Raw genomic sequence first — 27622 nt, 5'->3', positions numbered from 1 at the left:
CGCTCTTGCTGCGCTCTCGGGAGAGCTTACCAGTGCGCCTACCCTGAGCGCTCCAAGACAAAATGATACGGGTAAGCTTACCGGTGCGCGCACCCTGAGCGCACCAGGAAAAAATGATTAGAAAAATATACATTGAACAAATAATGAAAAAAAAATATATATATAATTAATAGTTATAAAAAAACAGCTAATAAAAAAAAACGTAGGTTACAAAGTCGATATACAAAGGAATTAGCTTTTAAAAAAACTATGAAATTCACTGAAAAAACCATAGGTTTCACAAACGTTATAGTTAGGAATTAGCATTTAAAAAACCTTTGAAATTCACTAAACAACCATAGGTTTCACAATCGTTATAGTTAGGAATTAGCATTTAAAAAACCTTTGAAATTCACTGAAAAAAACATAGGTTTCACACCAGTTATAGTTAGCTGAACATTTTACTCATACAAAACCATTGAAATTCCCACGTTATAGTTAGTTGGACTCACTATAACTCGCGCGCCCGCAATCCACTGCTGATGATGTCACATATTACATCAATCATGACATGGTCAGTGACATCACTGATGACATCACTGATGACATCTCAAATGACATCACTGATGACATCACTGATGACATCAGAGTCCAACCGCCATAGGGCGGTTGGACTCACTTTTAGCCCGAACGGCTGAATGGTTTTCCACCAAACTTGGCAAAATTGTAGGGACTGGTAGCCCGATGTGCCTTTGCTATGTCTCAAGATATGTGCTCCAGTGGATTTTGAGTAATTTAGGTTAAAAAAAATATATATCTATAGCAGCTTACCCGTGAGCTTACCCGTACGCTTACCGTATGCTTACCGTACGCGTACCGTACGCGCACCTACGCGTACCGTACGCGTACCTCTAGTGAGCGAGCTGCATTCTGATTGGCTGCCAATGTCTGTCAACACTCCAAAACAGAAACTGTTGGCAGCCATCTTGTGCCTCGGTAGACTGAGGCACAGGAAAGCAGAAACACAAACGTGTAGAACTCAAAAAGGGGGCAGGGTAGAAGCATCCTGACCCCCTAGGCCTGCTCAGGGGGTCCCACAAGGACCCCCAAGGCCCAAAAAAAATAAAAATTCGGAAAGTCGCGGGGTACGCTTACGGTGCGCGTACCGTACGCGCACGGTACGCGTACGCGTACGATGCACGTACCTCATTTTTTTCAAAGAAAAAAAAAAGATTTGGGGGCCTTGTAGAAACACCCTGACCCCCCTAGGGCTGTTCAGGTGGTCCCACAAGGATATTAACATATATAAACGTTATCCGCTAATAGAATTAGCATTTAAAAAACCTTGCGAGTTCACTGAAAAAAACAAAGGTTTCAGGCCTTATATAGTTAGGAATTAGCATTTAAAAAAGCTTTGAAATTCACTGAAAAAACCATAGGTTTCACACCAGTTATAGTTAGGAATTAGCATTTAAAATACCTATTAAATTCACTGAAAAAACCATAGGTTTGACACCAGTTATAGTTAGCTGAACATTTTACTCATACACCCACACCCCACACACATACCCCCCACACACACACACCCCACACCCACACCCCCCACCCCCCCCACACATACCTCACACACCCACACCTCCACCCACACCCAAACACCCCACACACCCACACCCACACACACACCTTACACACCCACACCCCCACCTACACCCACACACCCCCACCCACATACACCTCACTCCCCCCCACACACACCTCACAGACACACCCCACACATCCCCCCACACACCTCACCCCCCCACACACACACACCTCTGACACACACCACACACACACACACACACACACACACCACACACACACCTCACACACACACACACACACACACACACCCACACACTCCTCACACAGACCCACACACCCCCCCACACACACACACACCCCCACACATACACCCCACACACACACCCACACATCCTACACACACACACACCCCACACACGTACCCCCCCACACACACCCCACACCCACCCCCCCCACACACACACCACACACACTCATTATTTTAGTTTTCTTTTTTTGAGGGGGTGCGCGCCCTGGTACACGTATTGGTACACGTACCGTCATGAGTGATGTCACTGACCATGTCATGAGTGATGTAATATGTGACGTCATCAGCAGTGCATTGCACGCGCAAGTTATAGTGAGTCCAACTAACTATAACATGGGAATTTCAATGGTTTTATGCGAGTAAAATTTCCAGCTAACTATAACTGGTGTAAAACCTATGCTTTTTTCAGTGAATTTAATAGGTTTTTTAAATGCTAATTCCTAACTATAACTGTTGTGAAACCTATGGTTTTTTCAGTTAATTTCAATGGTTTTTTAATAGCAAATCTTTATAGGTATAAAAAAGGAAGAACACTAAAGTAGAGATAGTGTGAGACTGTGATTGGCTGTTAAAAGAAAAAGAAAGGACAGTAAAAAATGGAGAATGAAGGGTAGTGGCGGAACCACGATCAATGAAGAACGATGAGGGAAAGTGAGAAAAGACCAGGTAGTATAAGTAAAGAGGGGTGAAAGAGGGAGAAAAATTGAATTAGGATAACACATGGGGAGTGACAAAGAGAGAGGACAAAGAGAGTAAAGGAAACAGTACATGCAAGATATCTACAGAAAAAAGGTGTACATTGAATTTAAGACTCTGCATTGGTACCTACATGTTGGTACTTAAAACACCCAAACAACACAACAACTCTATTCAGAGCTACCCTACCTCTAAGCACTTTAAATTATTATTTTAGTGTTTCACTGAGTTTTCCCCATGTATGGGGCGGGGAGGTGTGTGTGGGGGATGTGTGGGGTGTGTCTGTGAGGTGTGTGTGTATTTCTGAGGGAGGATGAGATGTATAGGTGTGTGTAGGTGTGTGGGGTATGTGGGTGTGGGTGGGGATGTGGGTGTGTAAGGTGTGTGTGTGGGTGTGTGGGGTGTTTGGGTGTAGGTGGGGGTGTGGGTGTGTGAGGTGTGTGTGGGGTGTGTATGGGTGTGGGGGGTATGTGTGTAGGATGTGTGTGTATGTGTGGGATGTGTGGGTGTGTCATTGAGGTGTGCGTGTGTGTGTGTGTGGGGGTGGAGGTGTGTGTGTGGGATGTGTGAGGTGTGTCTGTGAGGTATCTGTGTGTGCGTGTGTGTGTGTTGGGGGGGTGAGGTGTGTGTGTGAGTGTGTGTGTGGGATGTGTGGGTGTGGTTGTGGATGTGTAAGGTGTCGGGGTGGGGTGTTTGGGTGTGTGTGGAAGTGTGCATGTGTGAGGTGTGTGTGGGGAGTGTGTGGGTGTGGGGGTGTGGGGTTGTGTGCGTGTGGGTGTGTGTGGGACGTACTTGTAGGTACCTAAAACAGCCACAGAACCCAAAAGCTCTTTTCAGAGCTACCCTAACTCTGATCACTCAAAATGATTATTTTATTATTTATTATTATGATTATATAATTTTTTTCACAGTTTTTCCCCATGGTACGCTCCCTGGTACGCTCCCCGGTGCGCGTACCGGGCGCTCCCCCCGCGAAAATCGAAAAAAAATTAAAAAACATTTTTGGCCCGCGGGACCCTTTTATAGCCCCCACATCAAACCTAGCGGGTCAGGGGGGGGGTGTACCCTGCCCCCTTTTGGTCATTTCCCCCTTTGTTTTTTGCCACCTCTTGTGTCTCGATCCTACCAAGACACAAGATGGCGGCCGCTGCGGACTCTTTCGAATGTTTACAGAAACCCGAGAGCCAATCAGCTTTCCGTGCGCAAGTCGCGTGGCGCGCCCGGAGCGCTCCCCGGTGCGCGTACCGGGGCGCTGGCATAGATATATAAATTTTTTTGAACCTAAATTACTCAAAATCCTCTGGAGACATAGCAAAGGCACATCGGGCTACCAGTCCCTACAATTTTGCCAAGTTTGGTGAAAATTCATTCAGCCGTTCGAGCTAAAAGTGCGACCGACCGCCCTATGGAAATTAACATGGGGAAAACACGTTTTGGGACCCCCCTTTTATCTCGGCCCCCACTTGACAAATCCCCCCCAAACTTTCAGGGAAGGAGCGGAGCGCCTCGAGGCAAAGTTGTTGAAAAATTCAGGCAGATTCCTCAACCGGCGCCAAAGTTATTCCCAATAGAATGTTGCGATTTCCCTATGGAAATCAATCCTAACTATAACTACCTACTGGCGACCGCCAGTAGGTAATATATATATATATATAGATATATAGATATGTATATAAATTCACTAACAAAAACCATAGGTTTTACAGACATTATAGTTAGAAATTAGCATTTGAAAGAACCTTAGAAATTCACTGAAAAAAACATAGGTTTCGGGGACGTTATAGTTAGTTGGACATTTGACTCATATAAAACTAGAGAAATTCGCCTGTTATAGTTAGTTGAGCTAACAATAACTTGTGCGCCCGCAATGCACTGCTGATGATGTCACATGTTACATCACTCATGACATGGTCACTGACATCACTGATGACATCACTGATGAAATCACAAATGACATCACTGATGACATCATTAAGTAAATGTGTGTTTCTGGAAAGTTTAAATATTTTTCATATATATCTATGCCAAGGTGTATTGAAGATTCTGTGGATTTACAACTGCCTGAATGGATTATTTAGTAGGTGCGTGACTGACTGTAAAAGTGAGTGATTGAACGTGTCTTATTGAATGCATGGGTTAGTGACTAAACTGTGTGAAAGTCTATATTAGTCTCTCAGTTGGTATGTGAGCGGCTGCATGGGTTGGTGAGTTGCTACATGAGTGTCTATATGGGTTATTGATTTGTTGTCTGAGTATCTGTATGGGTGCCTGAGTGTCTATGTGGATGGGTGGCAGAGTGTGTGACCGTGCATAGATGTCTGAGTGGGTGATTCACTGGTTGTATGGATTCAAAAGTCCATCTAAGAATGGCTGTATGGGTGAGTTAGTGTGTGTGTATGGGTGTGTTGAAGATTCTGTGGATTTACAACTGCCTGAATGGATTATTTAGTAGGTGCGTGACTGACTGTAAAAGTGAGTGATTGAACGTGTCTTATTGAATGCATGGGTTAGTGACTAAACTGTGTGAAAGTCTATATTAGTCTCTCAGTTGGTATGTGAGCGGCTGCATGGGTTGGTGAGTTGCTACATGAGTGTCTATATGGGTTATTGATTTGTTGTCTGAGTATCTGTATGGGTGCCTGAGTGTCTATGTGGATGGGTGGCAGAGTGTGTGACCGTGCATAGATGTCTGAGTGGGTGATTCACTGGTTGTATGGATTCAAAAGTCCATCTAAGAATGGCTGTATGGGTGAGTTAGTGTGTGTGTATGGGTGTGTTGGTGAGTGAATGAATGTCTCAGTGGTATATGTGTAAGTAACTACATATGTTTTAAGGCAGTATATGTGAGTGTTAGAATATATAAATACTATATGTGAGAGTAAGTTATTTGAAGAGTGTGTTTATAAATGAGTGTCTGCTTGTTTCAGTGATTGTATAAGACAGTAAGTATGTGTTAGTATCTGCATAAATAAGTGATGTGGTGTGTGTATAAATAATGGAGTTGGTGTGTATAACTGTATACATGAGTAAATTGATATGTGATTGATTATTTGCATGACTGACTAGGTGTGTGAGTAACTCTATGGATGAGTAGCATAGTGTTACTGTAAGTATAGGTGTATGATTGCATATTATAGTACTGTATTGATGAGTAACTGCATGTCTAAGTGACTGGATGTGTGTACAGACCTAGGAAATAGTGGGCGGTATGTATTATCTGGCATTGTTGTGTGTATGGTTTCAAAAATAGTAGTCTGTATTTTAGAATGCGTGTATCAAACTTTATATTAGGGCATCAGTATATGCATCACATTTTCACATGGATGATGTCATCAGTGATGTCACTGACCATGTCATGAGTGATGTGATATGTGACATCATTAGCAGTGCATTGTGGGCGCACAGGTTATAGTTAGCTCAACTAACTATAACAGGCGAATTTCTCAAGTCAAATGTCCAACTAACTATAACTTCCCTGAAACCTATGGTTTTTTCAGTTAATTTCTAAGGTTTTTTAATGCTAATTCCTAGCTATAACATCTGTAAAACCTATGGCTTTTTCAGTGAATTTCAAAGGTTTTTTAAATACTAATTTCTAAGTATAACGTCCCTGAAAGCTATGGTTTTTTCAATGAATTTCAAGGTTTTTTCAAGGTTTTTTAAATATCGAACTACTATTGTGTATTTGTCATTAGTAGTGTTTTTTCTAACTTTTCCACTCCATAAAACAAATTGCAAAATTGCTATGTACCATAATACATTTCACAAATTACAATGAGTTTTTAAATAATATAAACAAATTAACATTCAGATAACAATTTTTCTCCCTTTTTTGCTGTCATCAGTTACTACTTAACTTCACTATCAATAGTGATGTCAGTGTAGTTTAATCATAAACAGCAGGGGGAAAAAAAACAATCACCTCGATTGTTAAAACAAAAACCCTAATTCTCCCAAATATAATACAAAATATAATACAAAATCAACACAAAAAACACATCCAATACTACTTCACATGTTCAAATCTTACCTTTACTTAGTAGTTTCGCTGCACATTTTCCCAATATGCCAGATAATGTATCAAAAAATTCGCTTTGAAAGCATCCTGTATGAATTCCTTAAATATCTCACGTAGTTTCTCTGCACATTTTCCCAGAACACCAGATAAGGTTTCCAAAATTTCGCTTTGGAAGCATCCAGTATGAATTCCTTAAAGATCTATACACCTTCCCATTAAAGCCGAATGGTGTATCTAAAATATTTGTTTCAAATATTTTCCATATCTTTGTAGCCATAATGTAGATAGCATTATTGATTTACAACGAGGACACATCATCTCATGATCAGTTTCTTTTACTAATTTAAAAAATGGTACTGTTTTGCAGTCAGGTATTGTTAAATATAAAAATCGTTCTCTGTCAACTATAGTCCTTGAAGATAATAAACACTCTTCACATTTATACTCCCATTTGTAACTGAGCCCAAATAAACTCTCAATCTAAATTCCTTCATCTTCTAGTACTCCAAGCATAACCATCAGAAATTCTTGTGCATCCTGCTGTAAGATAGCACTGAACGTTAAAGATCCATTACATGTATCCAACAGTTGGCAAATACCAGAAGCAGAATGGATCTTACTTCTATTAGTTCTCAATCCTTGAAATGAAGTGTAACGTGCAGAACATAACGTTTTTTCCTGACTCTCCATAATTTCACCACAAACATCTTCAAGATAAAATATAACATTTAGAATAACATTACCATAGCAGTTGACACCAGAAGCATTTTCTAATTGGTATCCAACAACATCATCACTTGTTTGTATTTTCTGCTTCTTTACATTTTTTCTTTTCTGTTGATTTTCTTTCTGCTTTTCAACAATAGTTAACTCTTCAAAATGTTTGCGTTTTGAATACACAACACGTTTCTCATGAATAGGTTATTCACCAAAATGGGGAGCATAAAGCCTCCTCAAACGATTATGTTCTCTTAAACAATTAACATCAGCACTAACCTTATTCTCATCAAAAATAATTAAATACAAACCTGACAACGTTCTAACTCGAGATAATGCAACATATACCATTCCCTCTTTAAACACAGTCCTTTCAACATTTACTAAAGCACTATTTATACACTTAAACCTTGTGATTTGTGAATAGATATTGCATATGCTACACAGAAGGGAAACTGTTTTCTACGAACATACAAGTCTTTTACAAGCAAAAAACGTGCAGCAGAACATGTAGTCTGTCTTACCTCTGCAATCTGATCAAATTTAACTTTAAAAAATGTTGATATTTCACAAAATCAACAGCTTTCCCCATTGCTCCATTCACTAAACCTTCGTCTACATTCAGATTACGCTTCAAAATTACCGGGTAGTTTAAACATACATCTAAACATTTTTCTAAGTCAGCAGTTTTTTATACAGACTTTTCCAAAGAATCCAATTTAGTCTATAGTTTTTCTGAAAGAACAATTGTTATTCCTTGATGCTCGATTTTATCAATAGCTTCAATGTGAGCTATTATTTTGATTTTCCAGTTTCATAAGCTCTCTATTAAATGTATAACACTCTTCCACTGTAGGCATTAAACAAACTATAGACTTTTTTCTTTCATTTTCTTGTACATTACTTCTGGTGGTGTGTTTTCATTTCTAAACAAGTTCTTTAGTAGACAAATTTGAAAAGCTTCTTTACCATGTTTGCCTAGAAGACCAATTCTTATATCTTTTAGAATATTTGCATAATCTTCATCTCTTGCTTGCCGCATATTCTGAGTGAGTTCTTTATATTCAAAATGTAAACACAGATTCACCTTTCCAATACATCCCAAAGATTTCTTAGTGTCTTCATGTAGAAGAGTGGTAAACAGTGGTTCTCCTTTTACAGGAGTTAGTTGTAGCAGATCTCCAAATACAATTAAATCTTTTCCCCTAAAGAGAACGTTGTAATCTGTTTTTAATACCTGTTGCCTTCTTAAGTGTACAAAAGCGAGCACAAAGTTTGAGACCATGCTCACCTCATCAATAATTAAAAGTTTCATTTTCTTCAGCACTCTTGACACTTCATAAGAAGCTTCTCCAGACAACTTCTGATATTCTTTTTATTTTTTTAATGTATTTATTGAGCAGCATCACATATTCACAGTCATAAATACTATAACATGTACAAAACAGAAAATAAATACAAGTTCCAGAGACGGGAAAGTAAAGTACTAGAAGCTTAGGGGAATCGACTAAGGCATATAATACTGCTTAAACATAATAGTTTTACCTGCTTATTTTGCTAAATTAAATATATTTAATACTAAACAATATAACTTATAATCAAGCGGTTCGATCCTTAACCCCGTGTATCCATCTCTCAACTAGTTCCCAAATTTTCTGACCCCGCAGTCGAGATCGCATTCCTTTAGATGAATAAATTGCTGTTTCGTGATTGTATATGGCCAAAAACCTTGCCAGCCACAGTTGGAAGGTTGGGGAATCTGCATCCTTCCAGCTAGCCGCTAATAAGATCTTATATACCCCAATGCACAAACATGATTCCTGGGTTTTATTCAATTCAAGTGAATTATCATAGCCCAGCATGTATAGCATAGCTGACACCGGGAGCTGATGTCCCAAAAATTCTTCCCAGAATTTATTCAAATAATTTTTAAGTGGAGTTAACATCCGACATCCATAAAACATATGAATTAAATCCGCAGGGCCCTGTGCGCATCTTGGACAGAGATCATCCGTTCTTTTACCCCATTTAAATAATTTTGCTGGGGTAAAATATAAATTGAAGATCGTTTTATATGACTGAGCTTTTAAATTTGAAGACATAATTATCTTAGATAACAATAACAAACTATAATCAATATCTACATTTGGATCATTAAGCCTGGTAGCCCATGATGTTTCAGTATGTTCGATATCATCATTTATTTTTTCTAGAAGTAAATCATATATTTTCCCTATTTTTACGTTTTTAATTGTCAGAATATCTAAAATAGGAATTGTTTCCTGTGAAATCTCAGGGATTTTAGCATTTATGATCGCTTTAATTTGATGAAATTTAAATTGGTGGCTGTTAGGAATATTATATCTTTTCTGTAGGTAAGAGAATTGAAAGTCTACAATATTTTCGCCTAGATCCAAAACCGTTCTTATACCTGCTTTATTCCATTTTTTGGCCATATCATCATTTACTGGTCGAGGAAGAATAAAGGAGTCCCAAAGTGGAATATATTTATTATGTTTCGGGATTGATAGAACTTTCGATATTTTTAGCCAAACTTTCCTAGAGCTAGCAATTATTTTAAATTTAATTTTTTTAAAATAACTCGGTTCTATCTGTTTTAATAAGAGACCTTGGTGTTTGTTCCCTAATAACAATTCATATATGGAGGGTATTACTGGTGGTATTTTACTAGACTTGGTCGCTTTTATATAGAGCATAGGAACCATTTGTTGTAGGAAAACCGCCCAGTGATATAGTAAAAAATTAGGAAGGGCTACACCGCCTCTATGCTGGGGTAATGATAGATATTTAATAGACCTCCTAATTTTCCCGTATTGCCACATAAAAGATGAAATTAGTGAGTCTATGGCTTTGAGTGTACTATCCTCTACTATTAGTGGTATTGCACGAAACAAATATAAAAGTTTAGGAAAAATATTCATTTTTACAAAATTACTCCTACCGATAATTGATAAACGTAAACTATCAACTCTTTTAAGATCTTTTTCTAACGTTTTAATTAGCGGATCAAAATTCAGGTTATTAATCCTTTCAACTTTTGATGTTAAACATATCCCTAGATATGTAGCACTTTCTACTCTCCTAGGGTCATTGTAGTTTGTATTTTCAGTACAAATAATAATTGTTTTGGCTTTATTAAGTGAATAACCTGAAAATTAACCGAATTGTTGAGTTATTGTTTCAATTTGTTGAATTGCCTCCACGGGATCAGGTGTTACAATTGCCACATCATCGGCATAGGCTAGAACTTTTGTGTCAAAGTTACCTATAGAGATAGGTTTGATAACTGTATTATGAAGTAGTTTCCTGATTAAAGGGTCAATGTATGGAGCGAAAAGAAGCGGTGAGCAGGGACCACCCTGTCTTGTCCCCCTAGACACCTTTATTACCTTTGATTCCTTTCCCATAATCTGAAGCCTAGCTCTGGGTTGGCAGTACATCGCTTGAATAGATCTAATAAAGTTAACTCCAAGATTCTTTAAGCGTAAAATAGTCCACAAAAACTCCCATGATACCCAATCAAAAGCCTTTTCGGCATCGAGGAGGATCATTGACATCTGGCCCCCCTCTGCAGACACGAAATTCAAATAGTGCAATGGCCCTACGGATGTGATCAATCGTACCCTTGCCAGGAATGAAGCCGTGTTTCCAGGGGGAGACCAGATGTTCAATCACTCCCCCGAGACGGTTAGCCAGAATTTTAGCATAAAGTTTGGAGTCTGAGTTGATCAAAGAGATAGGTCGGTACGAAGATGGATTCTCGACAGGTTTATTTTTTTTGTGAAAAATTATTATGTCTGTCTCTTTCCAAGAGTCTGGAGTTGTACCCGTTATTTGTATGCCTGTAAAAAGATCTAATAAGAAAGGCAGTATAGTTGGACCTAAGATCTTATATAATTCCAAAGGAATTTTATCGGGACCAGCTGCCTTTCCAGAAGCAAGACCTGCCAGTGCTAGTTGTAGCTCAGTGATAGTAATTTGGTTCTCTAGGTCATGGTTAGATAGATTGTCAAGAATATTTATTGAATATGTGTCACCAATAAATTGATTTACTGCATTAATTGTTTCGAGTCCAAATTGTGGGTTATCCTCGGAGTATAGATCTTGATAATACTGCCGGAACCCTTCTATTATTTCATGAGGATCAGTATATTGGGTATTATTTATATTTATACAAGGTATCGCGTTGTAAGAGGCCTTCTGACGAGTTCGGAGTGCCAATTGTTTACCCACTCTCTCCCCGTTTTCATATAGATTGTTTCGATGTGTTTGGAATGTCTCAGCAGAGCGCTTAGTTAGCCAGTTATTCATTTCAGTTTTAAGAATAATTATCCGGTGGAGCATATGTTTTCCATCTATACCTTGAGATATTGTTAAAACATGCTGTTCTTCAGCTTGAATTAGATCACGGGTTAACTGTAAGTTTTTAGCTTCTCGCACTTTCTTAATACAAGAAACATAGCTTATAGTTACACCTCTAAGCGCTGCCTTAAAACAATCCCATACAACTAATCTAGAAGCGCTATACTGATTCATGTCGAAAAAATCTCCTACCCATTTTTTAATAAAGCTTATATATTCTAAATTCACCAAGAGTTTTCTATCAAAAGTCCATTTAGTAGCTGGTCTGACAAGATTGGATATATCTAGTGTTAGAACTAGTGGGTTGTGATCTGACAGGATCTTTGGGAGTTTTTTAATCTCAGCTTTATTTGTCAGATCCCGTACTACTAAAAAGTAATCTAATCTCACATATTTGTTATGTGGATATGAGAAATATGTGTAGCCAGGATCGTTTTTTTCCTTAAGTCCCATATAGCCGTCAGATCATGACTCTGTATCAGCTGATTAATGGCTCTATATACCTTAGGTTTTCGGCCAACGTAGGTATTTTGCCTAAAGCTTTGGCAGCCTGGCCCTAATGAAATATTCAGATCACCACATACTATGAGTGTTTTAGGCAAAGATGCAAGCTCTATCTCTAATTTTTCGAAAGTTTCTGGTTCATCATAATTCGTGCCATAGACTGAACAAACAGTTATACCAGAAGATAGTGTTGCTATAACCCATCTTCCTTGAGAATCTCCTAACTTCCGTGTGGATTCGCCTACTTATACTTTGGTAATAATCGCAACACCACGGGTATTAGATGTTTGAGATGTACAAACACATAGATTGTAACCAAGCTGTTTTAAGAAATCTCTTTTATCCCAAGGAAGATGAGTTTCTTGTAGACAAATTATGTCAAAAGAGCCTTGCCTAATAATCTCGCTCAAGCGAATCCGCTTAGTTTTATCATTTAGGCCAGCAACATTCCATGAGCATATTGTTAGCTTCCCCATTACAGTTTTAAAAGATATTCTATACAATCCTCTAGCATTTTAAGTAGTTTTTTAAAACTGATCTGAGTATAGCTTTCTGGTAGGTTCCATACATTTAGAAATATCCTTACTGCTAACTTAAAACATATATCTGTGAATTTAGTATTGATGCTGAAATTTTTTTGATTTTTCCTTCCACCCCCTTTCCTCAAACCCACCCCTCCATCCCTCCCCCCCTCTGCCCTTCCCACCCAAGTGAGACAACAGACTCTGTGAGAGTCCGTAGTGATGAGCATGCAGCGTGCGACTCAGGCTCCTTTCTCGTAATAATTCAGATAAATGCCGAGTTACATATTTATAAAAAAAAAAACCTTTTTGGAAGCCAAATCGCTAACTAATCCATGTCCCTTTTATAACCCACCACCCAATCAGTGTTCAATATTCTGTATGCATCCACCATACCCCGACAGTTTTTAGGCAATAAATATGTCAGGTATTTGCATATTATGCCTACGGCCTAGCCTGAATAGCATTAGCTTAATTAAATCCTGAAAGTTCTCTATTGCTAACGCTTAGGTGAAATTTCTTCCAGAAATTCTTTGGCTTTTATTTCCGAGGTAAAAAACTTAGATTGTCCTTCCCAAATCACTTTTAATCGAGCAGGATTGTTGAGGTACGCTTGGGCTTTTACATCCTGAAATGGCTTGATAAGTTGGCGGAGCCTCCAGCGTCTTTCCACTGTAGTGTGGCAGAAATCCGGGCGGACAAAATATGACACCTCATTCCTGATTCTTTTAGACTCGGTCGGGCCTTCTCAAACACTGATTGGCGTAGCAAAAAGTTTCCAAAGTAAACCAAAATAGCTCGAGGGTACCCCCCGGGTTTCTGTGGATGTTTCATCGTGAGAGGTACTCGATGGGCTCTCTGGATCTCTGCTGCCCAGTTCCAGCCAGTTAATTCGGGAAGAGTGTCATGCAAAAGATCAATGACAAACAATCGGGCGTCCCCCCTTCCTCCCCTTCCGGAACCACTAAGACTCGTAAATTATTCCTTCGCTGGCGATTTTCAAATTCTTCCAGCTTCCATGTAATATCCGTTAGTTGTCCTTCATGGGAATCTACGCGGCCCTGCTGGGTAGCTAATTCTGTTTCATTAGTCACAATTCGGGACTCCGCTTCTGTGAGCCTATCCCCAAAAGAATTACAAGTTTTGGCCAGTATACGCACTACCCCCTGCATTTTACGCATTGCGGATTGGTTTTTACGTGCATCCTGTCGTGTTTCTTCTCGATGTGTAGCGATTGCCTGTAAAATAGTGCCTACTGCTGAGGCTGATGATATATGCGATTGATCATTCGAGAGAGTTTCAAGCGGAGTGTTGAGTGGATTAATTGAATGATCCCATATTAAATCTTTCGAGCCCTGTCTTTTGGCTCTTTTTCTTAGAACAGTCTTAGCTCTGGAATTTGGGGCATCTGACTGCTCGCTGGGACTTTCATCAGTAGTAGCGGAGATATCATCTTCATCATCCGACCACTCGCCCTTTTCGGAAAATGAAAAAAAATCACTTGGATCTTTTTCTGCCTCAAAATCCAGTATGTTTGTCAAGCCTTCCTCTGCCATTAAACCTGTGGTTTGAGGCTCTCTGCTTGCTGCCTCCGGTTCTTGCACCAAGTCCCCAGAAAAGCTCAAGCTCTCAGTAGGGCAGGCTGTGATAGTTATTGTATTCTCAGCAGTTGGCACATCTAAACCGATATTAGTGTCTTTATTTTCTGCTGTCATGTTTATATTGCAGTTAGTTTTAAACATTTCCGTAATATTGTCTGCTCTCACCTCCGGGGCCATCAATGAATTGCCCTCGGCAACAGCTTCCTCCCGATACTGCTCTGGTGTACCTGCATCATGTTCCACGACGAGAGCGGCTTCTTTCTGTGTTCCCACCGCTGCCGGCGCTTGCTCATGCTGCCGCTGATCCCCCGGAACTTTCCCATGCTGTGTGGTGACCGTGGGTGCTAGCTCACTCTGCTGGCGATGCCCCGGAACAGGAACTGGTTTCCCTGCCTCTCGAAATAGATCCGCTACAGTAGGGCCGATGACACGGGAGACAGCGCCCTTTCTCTTCAGGCTTGAGGAATCTGGTAGGGAAGCTTTCGTAGACCCTGAGCCAGTACCCGGGATATCTTCCTGTTTGGCCAATTTCGCCGCTCTGGCTTTGGCGGCCGCCGACCCCGGCACAGGAGTTACCACTGGTTTCATTATGGTTTTTGGAGCCGCTGCCGTTTTAGGAGCCATGTCCGGGTCTCTCAGACTGCAGCTACTGCCGGGTTTGCTGGGTTTGTCAGGATCGCGTACCCTGTGCAGGTGAGTGCTCGAGTCCGTTTTTCCACCTTGAGCCTCTTTGATATGCACTAGGTCTGGTGAGGGGTAGGCTCTGCTCATTAGAGCCCGAAGTACCGTCAATCCGATATAGGTGCTGATGGAATATATATGCTGGTGCATTTTTCAATACTCTGTTTGTATCGTAGTTATTCCAAACCCCATAATAGATGTAAAGTCTGGTACTTCCTGATATTATCTGGTGTTATCTGACGAAAGGGGGATTAGCTAGCTTTGTTTCTCGGCGTTCTATCTTCTCATCTTAGGAGCCTTAGTCTGTGCTGCACTGCAATCTAGAGCACGACCGCCATCTTGCCTCTCCAACTTCTGATATTCTAATGTATTGTCATGCTCCACTGGTAACATCAATAATCTATGCAAAGTTACTCCTTTTTCATTGTGTGCAGGTAATCCAGTTGGAGCTGTTACCACACAACATAAATGTAAACCAGTAGTTTTTTTAAGATAACCGGTCCAAACTTTAATAACAAACATTTACCTGTACCAGCTTGACCACTGATGTACTTCAGAAGAGGTTTAAAAGATGAACACAGACATTCTTTTTTATGCAACAAACCATGTTCTACCGTTCTCTCACGTGCACATATATTTTTTCTGTTCAACAGTTAATTGTTCTTCGAACTTTTCCAATGTAATATTCTCCTTGTGTGCTTGTTGCATTGCAATTTCGACTTCATACATAGCAATAGCTGCTTCATTTTCCAGCATTGGTTGTCCAAGAGGACCACTACTTTGACTATCTTGAGAACTTTCATGAGCTATTTCAGCTATAATAGTCTTTTCCTGTTCAACTTCATCATTCAACATTTTTAAATATGTAGGGAAAATTGGACATCCAATGTTATCTTTACAAGCATTAATAGAATCTTCCTAGCAGTCAAACTCTCCAAGTAATTCATTTTCACTACGCCATTGTTTAAACAGTTGCAGAAGTGCTAAATAGTAACATTCTTGCTTATCTGTAGTTTCACAACTAAATTTCTTGTGGTTTATAAGATTACCCCTTGCATGTTTTACTAAACAACCATGACATCCAACTACTGCAAACTTTCCTTCTTTTAAATTCTGTTTAACATTTCTTTTGAAGCTGTAATGTTGAAGTACTTCATACAGACATAGCTGTACCAGATATTGACTCCTTTTCAGATTGTATGTGTCCAACATATTAGTTTTAAGAATGTCTGTACTGTCTGGCTCATTTGCTACTAATTGTTAAATTTCTTCCAATGATTTCAACACTCTATTTCATTTGCAGGCAAGACCTAAACTTAACCAAATGATTCCTCGTGACTTTGAATATAAACTTGAAGAGCACAAGCGGTCTGAACATTCATACAATCCAATTTCTGAGTGGGAAAGCATTTTCAAACTAAAGCTGTACAATTTTTTGCTAAGGCTATTCTCTTGTGCAATTTCTTCCCACATTTGTTTCATCTCTGTTTTTTTCAGATTGTGTTATGTACGATGTAACATAAAGTGCAGCAGCAATTGGGTTATCTGCAACATACATTCCACATTTTCAAAATGACTGGATTGTAGTCATTGATATACTTTGACACTTCTGTTCTTTTTAAGTTGTAGGTATTCTTTGGAGATTTCCGAGTTATTGTGTGCCTTACAGAAGAAATAAAAGAATTTACTCTTTCCTTTAGAAATGACTGGAAGGGGAAAACCAAACCGACTTTTTGTGTAAAATGTTCCTTTACACTTGTATTTCCTTCTGCAATACTTTCCACAACGATGACTTTGGAAACGTAAAACTTGCTGTCTCAAGCTTCTATCTCCTCCTTCTCTTGGAATCTCACATGTCACATACTGTAAGATGAAAGACAATACTGTTTCATCAGAATAATTCCCAAATTTAGGTGCATCCTTGATCCATAGTAGCATATGTATATGAGGTGCATCTCTTGCTTGATACTCCGTTCTCCAAATGAAATCAGTACCTTCTCCAAGAGGTGGATTCTTTTTATTACAGATAAAAGACATCATAGCTTGAAACAAGATTAAACTATCTGCACACACTTACAGGATCCAATGAACACAGTTCACCTGGAGTCTTTATTTCAACATTTTTTATATTGGTATTCGCTTCTCTTAGAAACTCAAGCAAATCTTCCCATGCATACTCTGCACAGCTAAGTGTGACAAACCATGTTGGTGTACCTAAGTTCCGTAACATACACTTGAGTTCTCCATGACGACGATACAATACTCATTTGCTCCTCGTTGACAAGCCATCAAATTAATTAACTGTGCTTCTAAATTTTCATGTTTCTTGAACTTTCTCCACAAATTCTTTCACAGAAAGAATTGTTTGATGAACTCCCGTTTTAAGTATATGATTCACTGCATACGACAGAGAAGACAGAATATAATCTTGTTGACCGATATTCTGAAGCTGGAATCCGTACAGGTCAGTCATCATATCTTCCACCTTCTCCAGTAGGAAACAACTGTGGAAAACAACAAGCTTCCAAGCTTTTCTCCCATACACTCATTGGAGTTCCCTCTGCTTTTTTCATTTGAAATAACTGAATGCTACTTCCTATCATATTGTGTGATGTTCATAAATATCTTCAGTCCTTGACTTGTCCACTTTCTCCATTTGACCACTTGAAATTTCAGATTCGTCTTCTAAACGCATTACCTGGTTATCCACATTTACATTTTTGTAATAAATATTGTTCTCTATAAGATATAAGGTAGCCTTTTCAACTTTATTAACATCCACAAATTGTTACCATATTTTCCAACTCTTGTTTGGTACACCATTTACTAAAATAACTACTGCCTCATTTTCCTCTTTCTCTCCAGCAATAATTTCAATATGTTTCCTAAAATCCAAAGGTAAGTACACCACTCTTCCTTTCAGCCCTCTTTGCAAGTCTGTTGGTGGCAGTTTACCTGTTTTAGGCTCCATCCGAATTATAGTTTGAAAAGGATGAACAGATTGAATTAGAACCGACTCATATGTATTCAATTTGGCCAGCTCCTCCGGAATAGCTACTAATTACAAGTTATTATGTACTGCTCTAGCAGTCAATTTGTTCTCTTCTAATTTGTTGTAACAATATTTACATATAAGTTGATCACTTCCTAGCTCAAATCGACATTCAACAAACATGTAAGTTGCAAATTCTTCCCACTTACCTTTGAACTCCTTTTCACTTTTCAAATACAAATCAACATTCCTACTTTGACTTTTATAAAGAGTACGTCAACAACAAACACAAACATAGTCTGGTATAGTTTGGTATTTCAGAGCACACTACATTAAACTTTCTGATTTCTTCTTCAAACTGATCAGTGCTAATCACTTTCTCATCTCCTCCAACATCTGTAATTGTCAAACTTTCACTTTCTATGAACTGCTCTTCTGAACCAAAATATCGCATTTCAATATCATCACACTTTTTTGGAACATCTGATAAAGAACCATATAAAAGACTTACATTCAGTTCACATAAATTAAATGCAGGACTTTTTACATAGTACAGTTTCTTTGCAAACTTCCGCATTTCTGAATGGTGTACTGTTAACATCCTCAAATGATGAAAAACACTTTTACAAACTTTTCTTGAAAGACAAGACAGAGAATGCCAAAAGTCTCAGTATATTTTCTTAAATTACATGGATCTAGTCCTTGTAACAGCTTAATCTTCTGTTGTATACTTTTCTGAGTATATTCTTGTAGCAAATGTTGCATTATATCAATGGATTCCTGTCGAATACTACAAATACTACTACAACTCCAATTATAGACAGGAGTTTGTCGACGTTTCCCTTGCACTTCTTCAGCTATTAACTCATCTGTACTTTTACCAACCATTTCCTCCTTTGGAAGAGGACAACCATCCTGAACTTTGTAGCAACAACCTCCAGTATCAACTGCAAATGATAAACTATTTTCCTGGAAGTAACTTTCCTCATTCAAAAAAAGGCTCAGTAGTAGACGTATGTCTCCAATGTCCACTAAAGATTTTACAAAAGTTGGTTCAGTTCACAAGTCTCTTTTTTCTACTTTTGTCTTTCAAGACTTTGACTATTTTATCCAATAGTTTCATTATCTTTAAAATCTAAATTAATAACTTATGTTTTAAATTGAAAGCAGTATCCACTATACTTTCAAAACGCTGCTTCTCTTTAAACTGCAAGATTTTTCTTTTATATTTGTAGCTTGTTTTCATTAAATTCTGAATCACTCTAGATCAAAAAAGTCTCTGATGAATTTCTTGAAATTGTTTTTGTCTCTGAGTAGCAGATACTATTTCTTTATCATGTTTCCTTTTCCTCGTATTTGAAATTGAACTCCGCTTCACCTTACTTGAAAAATTCTTCTTTTGCTTTGTGGGATGTTTTTCTCATTAAATGTTCGTGATATTTTTTTCAAAAATTGTCTTTTGCTTTTAGTCGAACAGTTTCTGTACTACTGGCTACTTTACATACTCCTTTACAATTTATATATAACTGCACTACCTCTTACTTTTCACCTCTCCACCACACCCCAGCCACCCCACAGCACTTTCTCTGCAACCCACCGCAAACAACTTTATAAATAGTATTTTTAAAAAACTTTTAGTCTATGTACTTAGGATATTATTATCAACCAAACAGCACACACAAAAATTTCCATTATTAGCCTAACAATTTTGTCTACAACTTCGCAAACATAACACTGCACCCAGGGCTTTAAGTGAAGGGGGTGTCTGTGGGATGTGACCACCCGCACTTTATTTTTGGGGGCCTTGAAATGGATCTTTATAGAGCTCTATTATCCGGCCTCACAAACATAATTCGTTTTGTTTCCTTTATTGCACTGCAGTGACACTGTGAGAGCATGTACATTGCTCACTATTTAGAAGTGCAGACATTATGCCAAGTGACTCGCATTGTAGGAGAAGGGAAATCCTTTAAATTGAGCCATTTTCTCTCAGGATTTCCCTTCTCTTTTTGCAACGCAGTAGCAACATCATCGTGGGGTGATTAGCAGACATACCACCAGGCGGGCAACGTTCATTACCCCATACTCTCTGACACAGCTTCCCGGGCGCACACACAGGGCCGCACCCGAGTACTTCACCAGTTTTCAAAACATCATTTTTTTGTAAAGGAGACTCTGTTCTTTTTCACCCTTTTCTACAGCCCTACATCCCCACTCTGCTATTGCTGGAAGAATTAGGCTCCCCCAAAATTTCCCCCTGGCTGCGCCTCTGCAAACAACCACAAGCAGGCAACTCCAGCACGAACCTGCTCTCACCTTACACACGGTCTTGTTTTAGTGCTACGAAAACACACACTTTGCCTGCCTCACTAAATTCTCACACCCCCTCTTTAATATGAACATAAAAGCTTTCCAATTACTTTTATATTCCTATACTGTACTTCACATGGAAATATAGAACTCAAGGTTATCACCACCCCAAATTAGCTCTCTGGTATACTTTCTCAAATATAAGAAGTACAGGTATTCAGTATCCGTCAGTCACGGCCACTTTAAAACAGTGTACCTATAAACAACTCGACAAAACGTTATGTTTCTAAATTAATGTATTACACTTAAAGGCTTCTTTACATTTCTTTCGCGAGATGTACCTTTGTTTAAAACACCACCAGAGAAGGGTGTTAAAGTATGCTCCACAAAGAGCAACTCAAAGCTTTGTTATTCCTTATTAAAAAATCTGCCTCTCAATGCTTTTTGCAAGCCTTTTCGACAACTTAAGAGGGTGGGTGGATGAGTATAATATATTTTATTTAGAATCGGGGGCAGGCGATGCACAGAAATAAGAATGTATTGTTGAATAAATGGCGAGTGGATACAGGGCCAGATGCATCAATGATTGGATACATAGATCAATGTATCAATGTATTGATGGATGGAAGGATGAATGAATGCAGAGACCAGTACTTAGGATAGACGGGTGGGCTGATAATTGCTTAGGATTGATTCTGGGATAGATATATCTATGCATATATAGACGTATGGCTGCATGAATGGCACAGTGCTTACTATAGGCAAGTGCGCTCATAGATGCTTAAGATAAGTAGATGAACAGATTTATGTATGTATATAAGTAGGAATATATGCATCAATTAAAAGATGGTTGAATAGCGCAGTGCTTAGGATGGATGGATACAGCGCTTTAATTGGGCCGGGTCTGAGGACCAGCACTTATTTTCAGGGAGCCTCCAAACGACTCTCTACCAGGCTCTATTTGTGGCCCTCTCAAAGATAGTCAATTTTTTTTATTACACTGCAGTGACAGCATGCACATTTTGCTCACTACTGAGAACTGGAGACATCACGCTAGGTTACCCACGTTGTAGAAGAAAGGGAAATCCTTGAAAGAAGTTTTTTCCGAACGTACTATAATTGAAGAGGATTTTCTAAAGCACACAATGATACTTATTTTGATTTAGACAGCGCCCGACTTGCATAGCCCACTCCCCTTTAAGAGCTTTGCACCCCTTTTTAGAGCACCCCCACTTTTTTTCTCCCACTTAGAACCTTATCTACACAATAGTAACAAATAAACAGTGTAAGCTTCCATTGAAATCTTCAATGGCACCAAGCTTCATAATTTTCCATCATTGCTATCAGCCTTCTCCCACAGTACAAGAGTGTCTATCAGCACGAAGATGTCTTATCCACATAAATGTGTAATTTGTGTACCTGTCTGCTGGAACACTCATCAGCAAAACGTATTAAAACATGAGAATTTGCTAGAAAAACATATACCATGCCATAAAGCGATTCATAAATGGGCACACTGCCACTGCACCACCCTCTTCCCCATACTTCATTAACTTTACAAAATTAAAGAAAGAGCCACACCAAATCTAGAAAACTATAGCAATCAAGAACTTAATTTCAACAACTGTATACCGGAACGCTCATGAGCAAAGCGTGTTAAAACATACAAATTTGCGGGTAAACATATACCATGCCATAGGGCACTTTATAAGTACTCCCAGTGGTACTACATCACCTTCAGTAGCTCGACATCTGCACGTTACTAAATTCTGTGTTTCAATCACCAACATAACCACCTCCCCCACACTTATCCCCGCCCTTCCTTAACTGTACGAAATCACACAGAAACCCCCATCATTCCTACTAGCGCTACCATACCCGCACACAGGCTTACATTTAACAGGTGTGTGCCGGAACACATATCAACAAAAAGTATTTAAACATGCACATCGGAGGGAAAAATATAAACGATCCCATAGCACAGTTAATAAATGAGCCCAGTGAAACTACATTACCTTTCCGAACTACACATACCCACGGTACAAATGTCCGTATTATAATCAGCAACATATACTCCTTCCCCACCCCTACCCATACCCAAGCTTAACCTTACAAAATCAGACAATGAGCCCCAGCACACCCATTACCGCCACTATACCCCTATATAGACTTAATGTCCACAGGTTTCTCCCGGAACGCTCATCAGCAAAAGCTATTAAAACCTGCAATTTTTCAACTCAAACATACACCATACCATAAGACGGTTTATAATATATAGTCACAGTACTACTACACCACCTCAACACCAGCCCTTGCTTAGCTTTACGCAATAAAAGAAAGAGCCCCAGCAAACGTATAAGCACCACTATAGCCATACAGAGGCTTAATTTCAACAGATGTCTCCCGAAAAGCTCATCAACAAAACATATTAAAACATGCAAATTTGCAGGAAAAACATATCCCATACCATACAGCGCTTCATAAGTACTCCCAGTGGTACTATATAACCTTTAGTAGCTCAACATCTGCACATTACTATGTTCTGTGTTTCAATCAGCAACATAACCACCTCCCCCACAACCACCCCGCCCTTGGTTAGCCGTACAAAATCAAACAGAAACCCCCACCATTCCAAGTAGCGCCACTATCCTCATATACTATGTTAATTTTAACAAGTGTCTACCGGAACACTTACAAGCAAAAAGTATTCAAACACTCAAATTAGACGGTAAAACATAAACGATCCCATAGCACAGTTTATAAATGGGTCCAGTCGAACTACATCACCTTTACTAGTTAGACATCTGTATGTTACGAAAGTAGTTTAATCACTCTGTAGAGAGTATAGCAGGGGATGGGGAGAATAAACAAAGTTCTAATTCCCAAACTTTTGAAATACTATATCTATATTATAGATATTAAATGGAATGAATACATTGACGAGTGTCTCAAAAGGGATAGTGAACCTCAGCATCAGTAAAACAAGGACCACTTCAACACCTACATATATCCACCACAGAGACACAGCCTGACAAATAATATCACTTATAATCACATGCAGCCGCGGTCAGTAGTGGAGTACCTGCCGGGCGTTGACCTGGGGTGAGGTAGGGGCATAGTGGGGGGTAGTAAACTATCGATTATGGAGGTTTATAGGTAAGTAAACATATAAATGAATAAAACGGATTTTGTTGCGCGAACTGCATTGCTTTTAAGGATGCAGTGCACGCAACTAAATTCATTTTTTTGATTTATTTGTTTACTTACTGTATACATCCGTAATCCATAGTTTATTACCCCCCACCCTGCCCTTCCCCCTCCACACGTCATCGCCCAGCAGGTACACCCACTACCGACCGGGGCTCATCACATGTACTTCTCTAATGTCAACAAAGTCAGACATAAAATATATCGCACATTTTCATTTTCTTTTATCTCTCTTACATTTATAAAACATCTCTTCTAAAGAAGCACTCCTCAACCACTTCTATTCCATAAGAACAGACAATAATTAATAAGTTTACTACCATATATTTTAGTATATCTACCGTTTTATTATTCACTAGTATGAAACTACAACCACTATTAACTATACCCAAATGCAAACCAGAAACTATGTTCATATTATATCTCAACCTAGGATCACATGATTTAAACTATGTGTACATATAAAAGGAACGTATCACTTTTCCTATCTCCATCTCCTCTCCATGTAATCTCCAAACACTGTAGACGGCCCCACTGTACAACAACAAACCATGACTTCAGTTCAAATCTACCTCTCAGTGTAAAAAATGAGACCACAACCTGCCACATAAAATTTCTGGATTACGTTTTATTGCTTTTAACTTAATAACATATGGATCTCCTACCACCACCCCCCACCCCACTATTTCCTCAAAAAGTATCAGTTGCAAACGTGCAACATTTTCTTTACCTCTCCGAATACATTACAAACCCAAATTAACGCTTTACCTCATTTTCAAAACCATACAGACCTATAAAGATGACAAACTACATTCTTCTCTGAAAAATTCCTAAACATATATAAAGTGCTTATATAACTACAGTTCCAATTTTATGCATATTTTCTAACCAATATCAAACCCCACACTTTACTAACACTATATTACTTTCAAATAAAAAATACTTTCAAAATTAAAAACACCTCCTCAAATACTTAATCACTACTATAAAGCACATAACACATCTTGTTCATTTCTAACTCACCTTTGTAGTTGTTATCCAGCTTTCAAATGACACACGCATACAATTCTTTCTTTGTCACATAGTACATATAAAGCTCCGACTTCATCAAGAATAAAACCAGGAATGGCACAATTTCTCTGTCGCTCCTCACATAAATACATGTAAAGAACAAATCTGAATACTTCATTCCTTCAACGACATTCCAAAACTTACCTCCATTGGTTAATTTTGAATTTTCCATATGAAAAGCTACTTAATATTTCACGCCACATACAGGTCACAAGTTCAACCTATTTTATCACCACCACACTTTCTGGAACCTTCTACGACACCTTCAGGTTAAAAGTTCATCAATTTTTTTTAACCTAATGATATATTTTATCAAACATTTAACGGCACGTGCATGTTAAATGTTCATCAGCTTTATTTCCAACTCCAGCAGCACCTCATTTACGCCTCCAGCGCCATCAGACCTGTAGAAGTCAGTGCTTTCCACTTTCAACTTTCCAAATACCAAATTAATTTCATACACACAAATTTACCTTCGCACTCCCTATATAACAACCCCCTAAGCACCATACACAAGTTACACTGTTCGAAACAAAAGTTCCTCTGAGTAGCTATAGTAACTACATGCTGACACTACTTGAACAGATGTGGCACAGCGGCCAGATCACATGACTTTACAGCATATGACACACAGCATGAGACTTTACACACTACCTCACATATTTTCCGTACCTCAGGACTTTCAGACCAGTATGGGTCAGTAGTAGTTCGTCCTAGTAGTTATAAACACATGCTGCCACTACTTATACAGCTGTACTGCAGCGGCCACAGCACATGACTTTACAGCATAAGACACACAATTTGGGCTCACACCTTAGCAGCATCACACTCTAGGCATTACCTCACCAAATTTACGTAGCCTAGCACTTTCACACGGATAGGTAGGATTAGTTCACTTCGCACACCCTAAACACCCCACAGAGGTTACAGTGCTCCTACCATCCTATTTCTCACTTTTTTGCCCTTTTTTACCCTTACTCGCTTCAACGGAATCGCAACATGGCGGCCAACAATTCCTCCTTCCATGAGACTCTAGACAATACCTCACATATTTTCCGTACCCAGGACTTTCACACCAGTACAGGTCTGTAGTTCATCCTAGTAGGTATAACCACATGCTGACACTACTTCCACAACTGTACTGCGGCGCCCAGGGCACATGACTTCACAGCATAAGACACACAGTTTGGGTTCACGCTTTAATCCCCGAGTCACGCACAAGCTCACCTTAGCAACATCACACACTAGGCAATACCTCACTTAATTTTCATAGACCAGCACTTTCACACATTGTTTTTGCTGTTTTACCACAAACGATGCCAAGGCCACAAATGTTACTTTTCAGCATGTTTTTTTACCAAGCCGAATTACATTCAAAGCTCCTTTTTTTCAAGGATTCCCTGCACCCTGGAACCAGAAACGAAAACGAACTCCTCTTATTTTGTGCAAGTATATTTTATTTCATATTGTGCTGTGCCGCCATGACGTGTTTCGGCCCCTAAGGCCTTGAACACATGTCGTGCTACCATTTCCTTGCCACAATTTAAAGTGCCAAGTGCAACTAAATATGGAAGACAGACTACCCGTCTCTACTTCTGTTTCACAGTACAAGAATTCAGTATGTTTCCACATTTGCTATATTTTATTTTCGCACTTTCAAACATCCATGTGCAAACAAAACATATAATTACTGTATAATTACAATTAAGTACCGTATACATAGTAAAACACATTTTAAAAGCAATAGATCAAATGGATTGGTCCTCGGATTTAGAACCATGTGCAAAGTACGCTTAATTTCTGTATAAATATAAATGGGTAATAAACACACAGTAAAAAAATCCTACTACAAGCATAATGCATAAAACTGGAGCTTGGATTAAAACCATCTGCAAAATACGCATTATTCCTATATAAATATATTCAGGTAAAAAATACACAAAGTTAAAACAGGTCCAGTTATGCTGTTTGAATCTGTTGCTTTCGAATATGTTAAAACGGTCATTCAGCTGTTGCTACAAGTCCATGTGCAAATGAGCAAATTGCCACTTAGGGCATATAACCTGCTGCTTCTAAAGTGCATGAATGTGTGCAAAAGTGCCACCAGGTGCTTTTGTACTTGCTCTAGGTGCTCAATGAGCAGAGCTGTGCAACTGAAGTGTCAAAGTATAATAGAGTTGTTATTTGACAAAGACAATCAGATAAGAACATCTTTTACTACACAAAAAAAAGAGAAAAAAGGGGAAAAGATACAAAGGGAAGAGGAACAGCATTTTAATTAGGATAATTTATATGCCCAGCCAATGTACACGTCATTGCTGATATTCTAGGTAAGTCATGGTTGACAGAGCTGAATTATAGCCAAGTGTGCAAATCTTCTGTGGTGTTCTGTCCCTGTGGGATTTTGGTGTCAAACTCAAGGATGTATCCAGTTTCTAACCAGCTCAATATTGCCTCTCTATTGCCACCTCGTCTTAGTAGCCGAACAGTGTCCACCACGTATATTTCAAAGGGTCCATATTGTTACCATGCACCTCTTTGAAATGGCGGGCCACCAGATACGTTGCATCTGAGTTGGTTATGGCCCTGAGGTGTGGGAGGATTCTCTTGCGTACCTGCATTTTCATGCTGCCCATGTACTGCAGTCCACAAGAGCACCCCAGCACATAAACGGTGAATTCAGATTTGCAGGTTAGTAACTAGTCTATTTGTTAGGCTTGTTTCTAAAATGTATGCAATAGGTGGTCTTGCCTATGCCATATTTACATGCCCTACATGAAGTACATCTGATAAAGCCTTTTTCGTCTGTCAACCATCTGGAGCCTGTTTTGGTCTCAGGTCTACTGCTAACCACAAAGTCACTGGTACAGGGGGTCATTCTAAAAGTTATTGTGGGTATATGCAGGAGTTTGTCCCCCAAAACCGGATCACTTAAAACCAAGTGCCAGTTTTTTTATTATGATACTGTATAAGCTATCCTTCTGTTTGTTAAATGTGAGGATGAGCCTAGGATTGATAGTGTTTGATTCTACTCTGCTAATTTGTTGATTT

Source organism: Lissotriton helveticus, chromosome 4_1 (assembly GCF_964261635.1).
Source record: "Lissotriton helveticus chromosome 4_1, aLisHel1.1, whole genome shotgun sequence".
Lineage (NCBI taxonomy): Eukaryota > Metazoa > Chordata > Amphibia > Caudata > Salamandridae > Lissotriton > Lissotriton helveticus.
Note: the sequence above shows the minus strand (reverse complement) of the source record.